At 38.1% G+C, this 10,616-nt stretch overlaps 1 long non-coding RNA gene across 2 annotated transcripts in view; it reads left to right on the top strand.

Annotated features, from left to right (window-relative positions):
- LOC145721421 (uncharacterized) overlaps positions 1-10,616 on the top strand; it is a 13,182-nt gene continuing 2,566 nt past the window's right edge. Inside the window, exons 1-3 of one of the 2 annotated variants that reach the window (XR_014145094.1) lie at positions 1-104; positions 3,420-3,589; positions 3,909-4,373. This is a non-coding gene — a long non-coding RNA (uncharacterized LOC145721421). Of the gene's footprint in view, positions 105-3,419; positions 3,590-3,908; positions 4,374-10,616 lie in introns of those variants that run through there. The other variant, XR_014145093.1, reaches the window with a different exon arrangement.

Genomic DNA, 10,616 nt, shown 5'->3' with positions numbered 1-10,616 from the left:
GAAGAGAGACTGAGCTGGAACACAGTATGAAGAAAGCCTAGCTGTCCACTGGCGACCTACCCTGCTCCAACGGTGTGAAGATCTGAACCTAGGAAACAACATTGGTTAGAATCCTGTGTGTCACTCTATTTCCAATTGTGTCATTCTGAGCCCAACTTTACCATTTCTATAGAGGAGATAGAATTAGCTATTTATGTTTTTTACTAGACCATTTTTTAAGGGCTTTTTTGGCAATTTTGATAAAAGGGTAATTTTCAGATTTTTATAATTGTCATAACATTCATCATTGGCAAAATGCAATTAATTCTGTTTGTTGGCAATATTAAACATGCTCAGAAAATCAGATGCTATTCTAATTATTGATGAAAATAAAAAAATCACTCGTGTTCATAAGCAAAAAATTTGCTGCTAAATATTTTGATAGCTGGAGAAATTTTTCTTTTTATACTATTATGCACTCTATGGTAACTAATCTTTATGACATGTCATTAGGGATCCTTTATCTGCAGTTCATTTATTCATCCAGTTTAAGTACTAGACACTTTTCATGAATCTAGTGTATATGTCATATACTAGGCTAGGGATAGTAGGGACACAAAGAAATACAAATTCAGGTTTTGGCCTTCAAAGTGTTACAATCAAGTTGGGGTATAAAGGAGTGGGCAAAAGATAAACACACAAATATATCGGTAATAAATGGTATGATAGATACTGCACAAGATAGAAGATAAAAGCTTTTAAAAAGGGCATCTATCCTGCAACCACGAGGAGAGGTGTCAAGGAGGCCCTCCAGGAGAAAATGGTACCTGAGTTACTGTTGTTAATTAACACTATCTCTACAAGGACTTCTTGAAATTGGTGAATTACACCATAAGCTGATTCTGCCTTTCTTCCTCCCTCTTCCAGCTCTGGTGAGGGCTTAGGTATAAGAGGTCCGGGGCCATGTGTGGCAGAAATTAATTGTTCAGCCCAACATTTCTTCTTCTCTATTAGATTCCACCCCCCCACCCCCCACTGATTTTTTGCTGGATGTTTGGATGCTTAAAATAAAGATGTAGTTCTCAGGCACCCTTTTACCTAGATGTGAGTCCTTGGATTGGGTTTTGGTGAATGGGATATAAATAGAGAAATGTATGGCATATTATGGGACATCTCCTTAAGAGATGGTTTGCAAATACTTGGTCCTGCTCTTTTCCCTCTTCCTCAACCTGCTGCTTGGAATGTGGATGAGTTGTAGCTCTTTGTTGGGTGAAGAAGACAAAGGACACCTAGAGATGCCAGAGCAGACACCTGGATGTAGCCTGGGTCCCTAAGGATTATAGGCAGCAGAGGCAATGTAACTGCTCTGAACTTACAAGTGAAGGAGAAATCAAATTCTGTCTTGATTAAGCTAATACTATTTTGTAGGGGAGGGGGGTCTTCTGTTACTCTCAGATGAACCTAATCTTACCTAATATATCATGTCTATCTTATTTAACAGCACTTTGTACATGTTGGGTGTTCAATAATTTTTTAAATGAATGAATGAATGTACGAATCTCTATACACATCAAAATTTCATACATAAAATTTGCCTCATGCCTCAGTAACTCCTGATTTTTCTCTTAGATGAACCAGATTTTCTCATTGCTTCCCTTATGATTTATTGACAGTAAGGCAGACCCTTACAGAAGCTGCTTTAACTCATTCTGGCAATTAGATTATTAATTTTTTTGATATCTTAATTTGAACTACAATCATCAAAAGTTAACTGACCTTCCAAATATCCATACTACTTTATTCTCTTTGTAGGCTACACATTGCCAGTATGTTATATTGCAAACAAACAGCAAAATTGACAGAAAACTTGAACCAAAATAGGTACCTTTGCCAACTATGCACTGATGGACATACGCTGTGTTGTATTTTTTTTTTTTTAAAGATTTTATTTATTTATTTGAGAGAGAGAGAATGAGAGACAGAGAGCATGAGAGGGGTGAGGGTCAGAGGGAGAAGCAGACTCCCTGCTGAGCAGGGAGCCCGATGCGGGACTCGATCCCGGGACTCCAGGATCATGACCTGAGCCGAAGGCAGTCGCTTAACCAACTGAGCCACCCAGGCGCCCCGCTGTGTTGTATTTATGTTCTATCTACCCAGCTCTCACGGAGAGGCTCAGAATACTAACCATGCCAGAATTTCATCAAAATTCTCCCAAAAACATGGTCTGCAGAAAAGTTCTACTTATCAGGGGCAAGACAAAGTTGTCAAGAAGATTTATGTCATATAGGTTGTTCTACATATAATGAAGTCTGAAGGGTAAACATTTTAGAAAACATAAAAAAAAAAACTTTCAAATTGTTCTGGTCCACTACTTGGTAGTGCATTTTATTAAACATTTTGAGATGCAGCAAAGAGCACTAACTCAGAGATCTAAGCTTTGTGCAACTTTGATACAGGTTATTTTCACTTTCCGTCTCTCTGTAAAATGGCGGAACTTTTACCCACCACATTCTGTTATGTGTGTTGAAACAGATAACATCTTGAAATATCTTGAACTGCTCAGATATAAATGTTTTAAAATAAAGATGGCATTTTCCTAGAGTAGAGAAGAAAGAAAGGTAATTTAAATTAGTAGTAATTTACATGCTGTTCCCATCTCTGGGCAGCTTGCTGTGATTTTTCCTCTGTAGCCCATCACTTATTTTCAAAATGATTATTCAAAAATAAAACTGGAGCAGCGGTTGTTTCCTTCTGAGATAGTTGTATATGAGAATTGTCATTTATGAAATTATACTTAATTTGGAAATGGAGATCAGGTGTTTTTAAAAACAGATGAAGGATGGGGTGCCTGGGTGGCTCAGCCATTAAGTGTCTGTCTTTGGCTCAGGTCATGATCCCAGGGTTCTGGGATCGAGCCCCACATCGGGCTCCCTGCTCTGCGGGAAGCCTGCTTCTCCCTCATCTACTCCCCCTGCTTGTATTCCCTCTCTCTCTGTGTCTCTCTCTGTCAAATAAATAAATAAATAAAATCTTTAAAAAAAAAACAAAACAACAGATGAAGGAAGGAAGGAAGGGAGGAAGGAAGACAGGAAGACAGGAAGAAAGAAAGAGAAAGGAACCACACTATCCAAGATTCTGATTATCTATCAGTTAATGCTTAGGAGCTCAAATTGATTTTTTGAATTCTTTCTTTCTTTCTTTCTTTCTTTCTTTCTTTCTTTCTTTCTTTCTTTCTTTTTTGCTCAATACCCTCATTATAGAAAATTGTATAAGAATTTATCATCAGAAGTAACTTTCTTGGGGCACCTGAATGACTCAGTAGGTAGAGCATGTGACTCTTGATCTCAGGGTCATGAAATCGAGTCCCATGTTGAGGGTAGAGATTACTTAAAAAAGAAAAAAAAGTAACTTTCTCTTTTCCTAACCCTTCACACTTAAAGGTTAATGGTTGCAATGCTGCGAGAGTAAATATAATCCAGCGCAATGTGGAATCAGAAGGGCAAGGACGAAGGAGGCCACTGATGGAGATGGGTTGGAGAAAAAAGCCAAGTGATTCACAGAAGGAAGGACCTTCATCAAGCAATACCAATGGATCTCAAAATGTTCCAAGGTATTTGTGTATCTAAATAGTAGTCTCCTGTGTTGTATTCAGGAAAAACTCATTGAACCAGAATTGCCATGACTTGAATGGGCCTCATTTTCTTTTTAAAGATTTTTTTAAATTTATTTATTTGAGAGAGAGAGAATGAGAGACAGAAAGCATGAGAGGGAGGAGGGTCAGAGGGAGAAGCAGACTCCCTGCCGAGCAGGGAGCCCGATGCGGGACTCGATCCTGGGACTCCAGGATCATGACCTGAGCCGAAGGCAGTCGCTTAACCAACTGAGCCACCCAGGCGCCCGGGCCTCATTTTCTTGATCTTGTTTTACAGATGAGGAAGAAAAGGCAGGACCAGCTACATCATCTGTGGGGCCCATGGAAAATGAATATGTTGGGCTTCTTGTTCAAAAATTATTAGGCATTTCAAGATGGCGGCAATAAGCCAACCATAGGATACCACTGAGGGAAGAGGCCTGTGGGACTACACAGGTTGCATGCCCTTGAAGCCAGTCCCGAGAAGAGGTCGCCCAGGTTAAATTATTTGCTGGAGGTGATGAAACTGGTTAGGAGTGGAACTAATCTCCTGATTCCTTGTTTAGTTTTTCTTTTTTTCCTCTACATTTTATTATTTTTCCATATTCACTTCATGCTTAGCTTAGTATATATTTATTCATTTTTTCTTTAATTTAATGAGTATTTCTTGAACACAGACTGTGCTACAGGCACTATATTAATCATTGAAGAAACAATTATTAGACAATTCATTTCCATAAGTACTACTTAACAATGGGTACAAAAAAAGGACATCAGGAAAAAAAAATCCATTTCTACAGCGGTTGTGGGGGAAGGTGGAACTCTCAGATACTACTAGTGAGAATTAAATAGGTGTTAATTTTTTAGAGGGCAACTTGGCAGTAATTAACTTTTTGTAATTAGTGTTTCTCTGTATTTAGTTGTATTTTCCAATATTTCCTTTTTTTATGGAGATATAATTGACATATAACATTGTATATTGTTTTCAGGTCACTATTTCTTTATTGAGCATATTTTATTTTCATAATGAAACAAAATTTTAAGTACTATCTGTATTAAACTTTGGAATTCTGTTATCTTAAATATCTAGAAAAGAAGGGCAGCAATTCTACATTTTACCATTGGAAAAAATTAATGATTAAATTCACATATAAAAGTTCAATATAAACTAAGTTAAATGTCCATCATAAACTTGGGTGAATTGAGACATTACCCTTGTAGTTGAAAGAATTCTTCCAGGTCCTATAACCTAATCTCCCAGCAGTAGAAATTGACTTTGTTATCCCTGAAAAGAGATCTAAACTTAATGAATTTAGAGGTAGAATGTTTTTACTCATGAAATATTGGACATACCTAAGTTACAACGAAAAGAAGCCCATTTGGAATCAGAACACCAGTATTCTGTAACTACACTTGAATATTTAGGTAGAATTGTGCATGGTAAAGAAAGGAACTGGTGTGTTCCTGAAACTGTTCCTGAAACCTGAACTGGTGTGCTCTCTAAAAATCCATCCAAATTGAGTAGTTGACTTTTGGCCCCTATACTCTTTATTTAGTTTGTGTTTAGTGTCACCATTCACCCTCTGTTTTTAAATGTATGTATAAGAAAATTAGGAATACTTCACCCAAAGCACTCTCATGGGGCCTGATCCGCCAGATTCTAGCCATAAAAATACCTAGAACAAGGGCTTCATTCAGAACCTCACTTGACAACTTATTTTTATATTTGTATTATTATGGGTAAAAATTTGTTTTTATAATCATTACATTTTGTAAAGTGAAAAGGCTACTTTTGAAGACTTAATGTGAAATTACAGAAACCAGAACACACACAAATAATGGTCGGGTGCCATTTTTAAATCCCAATTTTGTAAGAAAAAAGAATATGTAGAGAAAAATGTGTAGAGGATTATAAGAAAATGTTAGTAGTAATTATCTCTGGGGAAAAGCTTCTGATAAAATTTCAGAATAACAAAATGATTTCTAAGAAAACAATTCCTTTAGAGCAGTACTGAAGGCAGCACACTATTAGAAAGGAATTGGACACATCATGGGTGTGCTGCCTGAAAGAGGCTATTACTTTGAGCCTGGGCATTCCTTAACTCGAAAATCCCGTTTTGTTTTGTTTTTGGTTTTATTTTTTGCCTGTAAATGCCACCTAAATACAGTAGTGGATCTCAACATTTTTTTTTTTAATTTCAAAAAATGTCATTGATAATTATTATCAGTTGTTAACTTTAGTGTCCACTTTGACTGGGATATAAATATATATATACACACATGTATATGTATATGTATATCTACTTTGATTCCTAGTAGCTGTCCTCACCCTGCACCGCAGATTTCCAAGACAAATGGTTTAGGGATTACTGTTCTATATCTTTTAGCACTTGATACGTAAAGTTGGTTTAGTACACTGTGTAATGACAAAGATGGTGGTAAAATTACTTTTCCTTAAAAATGACAGCTACCAAAGCAACCACAAAAACCTAGGTTTTATAGCTTGGAACATACTTTCTTTTCTAGAAAATATTTCAAAAATATTTGTCCACTGCTGGTCTTCTGTGAACTCTTTGAAACCCACAACAATTCCTATAGCATTCTTTATAACCATCAACTTGACCAACTTTGTTACAATGCAGTCAGATTGAATTTATAAGTTAAGAATTATATCTACATTAGTTTCCTCTCTCCTCAGTTTTCTGGGCACCTGCCAAAACACAAAACAAACAGCTACTGGAAGTCTCTTCTTAGCGTCATGGTGTCTTTCTTCTCCTCTCTCCACCTCCTAGCATTCAGACCCCATGATCCTTTCTGGGCTCTGTGCAGTTCTACTTTTTCTCCCACCCCCCTCTTTGCTAGTATCCCTTCAGCACCCGTCTAATCCTAAGAGCTACTGGGGATTTTTGCCACATTCCTCTTTTTTAAAAAATTTTATTTATTTATTTGACGGAGAGAGGGAGCACAAGTAGGGGGAGAGGGAGAGGAAGAAGCCAGCTCCCTGCTGAACAGAGAGCCCGACGTGGGGCTTGATCCCAGGACCCTGGGATCATGACCTGAGCCGAAGACAGACGCTTAACGACTGAGCCACCCAGGCGCCCCTGCCACATCCCTCTTTTTAAAACAAGGGTCTAGAGAATAGAGAAGAAAAGAAATTTGCTTTAAAGTCGGGTGTTTGTTTATTTTGCAGAGGCTGCTGATCATAGCATACCCATTAAAAATAATGTTACTTTCCAACTTAAAAGAATTAACCCAAGGAGAAAAATTTCAAGGACAAATAATGCTTGTAGAATGGGGCAAAGGTGGTAAGTAGAAAAAGGTCCTATCGCAGGGTGAAATCTATCCAGTCACACAAAAAGCCTCTAAAACCTTGTGTTTATTTCACATCTCATTGTTATAAGATTTGTAGAATTGAGTGACGTTGGTACGATTTTTAAAAGACAAATGGCCTATGTGATGATGTTAACTAATAAAATAAGTAAAGATAACAATAATTAAAAAGAAAGAAAATGAAACATTGAAGATATAAATATTCAACTAAATGATTCATTTTGCCTTATCCTTGGGTAGGTAAGAATAAAGGAATAGTCATCCAAAGGGAAAAGAAGGAGGGGGCATCAAGGACACTGGGTAGCATGCCACCTTGAGAAAGTGACACTGGAGAAAGATTTTGCATTAATCCATGGTTGAAGCTGGGAGGAAGGGGAGCAAGAGGGACAAATATATTTTTACTGTCTTTGTTATTTTTCGGTTGTAATGCTATGTGATTATAGCAATCTCCTCCTACCACATCCCAAGAATGTTCTTTAGCCCTAAATATTGTGGAGAAATTGTTTTTCTTATAAAATGATGATTAACTAAACTTCCTGCTAAATTTTACATACTCTTGGTATGAGCTATAGCATAGAATAGCAAAATTCAAACTTTATTAACTTAGCAATTAAGAAAAATATTCAGTCACATAAAAAGTAAAAACACTGATTCCTCAAAAAGTTAAACATAGAACTACCATACAATCTAGCAATTCTCCTTCTAGGTATATAACCAAAAGAACTGAAAGCAGGGACTCTAACAGATACTTGTATACCAATGTTCTTGGCAGGATTATTCACAATCGCCAAAAGGTGGAAATAACCCAAATCCATCCAACAGATGAATGGACTTAAAAAACGTGCCGTATACATACAATGGAATACTGTTCAGCCTAAAAAAGAATGAAATTCTGATTCATGCTACAACACAGGTAAACCTTGACAACAATGCCAAGTGAAATAAGCCACACACAGGAGAACAAATATTGTATGATTCCATTTATATAAGGTACCTAGAATAGGCAAATTCACAGAAAGTATATTAGAGGTTACCAGGGGCTGGAGGAAGAAGGGAATGCAGAGTTATTGTTTAATAAGTACAGCGTTTTGGGCGCCTGGGTGGCTCAGTTGGTTAAGCGACTGCCTTCGGCTCAGGTCATGATCCTGGAGTCCCGGGATCGAGTTCCGCATCGGGCTCCCTCCTCCGCGGGGAGTCTGCTTCTCCCTCTGACCCTCCTCCCTCTCATGCTCTCTGTCTCTCATTCTCTCTCTCAAATAAATAAATAAAATCTTAAAAAAAAAAAATAAGTACAGCGTTTCTGTTTGGGATGATGAAAAAATTTTGGAAACGTATAGGGCTGATGGCTGTACAACCTGGAAAATATACTTAATGCCTCTGAATTGTACACTTAAAAATGGTTAAAATAGTAAATTTTATGTTCTGTATATTCTACCAGAATAAAAAAATATAGTAATAAGTAAGATAAAAACACTGACCATATTTACCACCATGGAAATTTTGAAAAATGTCATAACCTTATACCAGAAATGACTCTTGTTTTCAAATGTGCATTATATTTAAACTTTCAAAGCAAATAATTCAATTTTAGCTTTAAGTATTTTTCAAACTTTGAGATTATTTTGTTCTTTAAATTTCTCAGCAATCAGCGTCAGACTACTGAACACTATAAAGGGGAAAAATGTGCCACGCTATTAACTAAACAAAGCTAAACAGAGTCCTTAATAAGCTAATGTTTGGTTAAAAAGACAAAACGAAACAAGGGGACGCCTGGGTGGCTCAGTCGTTAAGCGTCTGCCTTCGGCTCAGGTCATGATCCCAGGGTCCTGGGATCCAGCCCCGCATTGGGCTCCCTGCTCAGCGGGGAGCCTGCTTCTCCCTCTCCCGCTCCCCCTGCTTGTGTTCCGTCTCTCGCTGTGTCTCTCTCTGTCAAATAAATAAATAAAATCTTGGGGCACCTGGGTGGCTCAGTCCTTAAGCGTCTGCCTTCGGCTCAGGTCATGATCCCAGGGTCCTGGGATCCAGCCCCGCATCGGGCTCCCTGCTCCGTGGGGAGCCTGCTTCTCCCTCTCCCACTCCCCCTGCTTGTGTTCCCTCTCTTGCTGTCTCTCTCTCTGTGTCAAATAAATAAAATCTTTTTTAAAAAAAACCCCAAAACCCCAAAAACCAAAAAACAAAACCCCAAAGCAAAAAAACTCCATTGTAGAATTTGCTGCCTTTTTCAAATGTGAGTGATTACACATATTTCAGCTTCTCCCTGACCCAATGTTCCTTGAGACACAGTTTGGGGAATGCTGCCAACCTGTCACCTGTATGTTGTAACTTCTGGATTGGCCCCCACAATTGATTGATTCACTTATTGCCTTGTCATGCTTTCATTATTTTATTCTTTTATTTGTGGACCAATGTAACACATTTATTGGGTACCAACATTGTCCCAATCAGTATGCTAAATGCCATTCATTCAGTGTCCTTGGTGAACTTCCTATGTCTAGGTATGAATAATCTGAAATACCCTCTGTTTAGCATTCACAGTTATCCCTGATCTCTATCCAATCAAAGACTTGCCCAGTTTCATGTAGATCCATCTCACTTTATTATATGAAAGAGATGGAAGAAGAGGAGCTTCTCAATTGGGATTGGTCAAGGTCTAGGATGTGGAATGAGGATCTTCACCTATGTCCCAAGAACCTTTCTTCCTTTGCCCTCAGATGATGGGGACTGCTTTCTCTTTCAGCCCCACAGGTTCACACCATAGGACCATCTCTATTTTCACATTTCTATTTTTCATTTAAGTGGATCCGGGGTTTCCAGGTCAGAAACCTGGGGTGCACTGTTCTTTGGGACTCCTCTGCCTTTGCAATCTTGTTTTCTCAGGGGAAGAATCTCCTTGGAACCACATGCCAGGGACTTATTCATTTATTCTCAAAATAGACACTGAATATCCTCTAGTACCTATATTTTGCTTAGGTCCTATGGATAACAACAACAACAACAAAATGTTCCTTGACTAGGAAAATTAGACATATACAAATCTAACAAAAATGCAATGGGATAAGTGATGCACTATTAACAACAGCTGAGTTATAGCAATTCCAATTATCTATGGAATATTCATTATGTATCTAACATTGTTCTATAGCAATTCCAAATATCTATGGAATATTTATTATGTATCTAACATTGTTCCAAGTGCTTTACCTACATTAACTTGCTATATATCCAATAACAAACTTATGAGGTAGTTACTCCTATTACCCCCATCTTATAGATAAAGGAACAGGTTTACCGTTAACACAACTAATAAACGGCAGATCTGAGATTTGAACACAGGCAATTTGACTTCAGAGTTGGTACTATTAATTACTGTTCTATGACGCTTCTGTGGTGTTAGTATAAAGCAGTAGATGAGAGGCCTCTGCTGTGAAAATCACAATGGAAGTACTACTTGAGCTCAATCTTGATGGATAAGTCACATTTCATTCAGCACCAGGTAGATGTGTGTATGTGCTGAGGTGGGCAGAGAGGGCCGAGGAGAAGGGAATGTTGCATATACAGTTGTATCTATAAGTTGTGCACAGGGGTGCCTGGGTGGCTCAGTCATTAAGGGTCTGCCTTTGGCTCAGGTCATGATCCCAGGGTCCTGAGATCAAGCCCTGCATCGGGCTCCCTGCTC

This window comes from Leptonychotes weddellii, chromosome 5 (assembly GCF_054177405.1).
Source record: "Leptonychotes weddellii isolate Sample4059 chromosome 5, ASM5417740v2, whole genome shotgun sequence".
NCBI classification, from domain to species: Eukaryota; Metazoa; Chordata; class Mammalia; order Carnivora; family Phocidae; genus Leptonychotes; species Leptonychotes weddellii.
The sequence above is the reverse complement of the archived record's forward strand: the minus strand, read 5'-3'. Positions and strand labels throughout refer to the sequence as shown.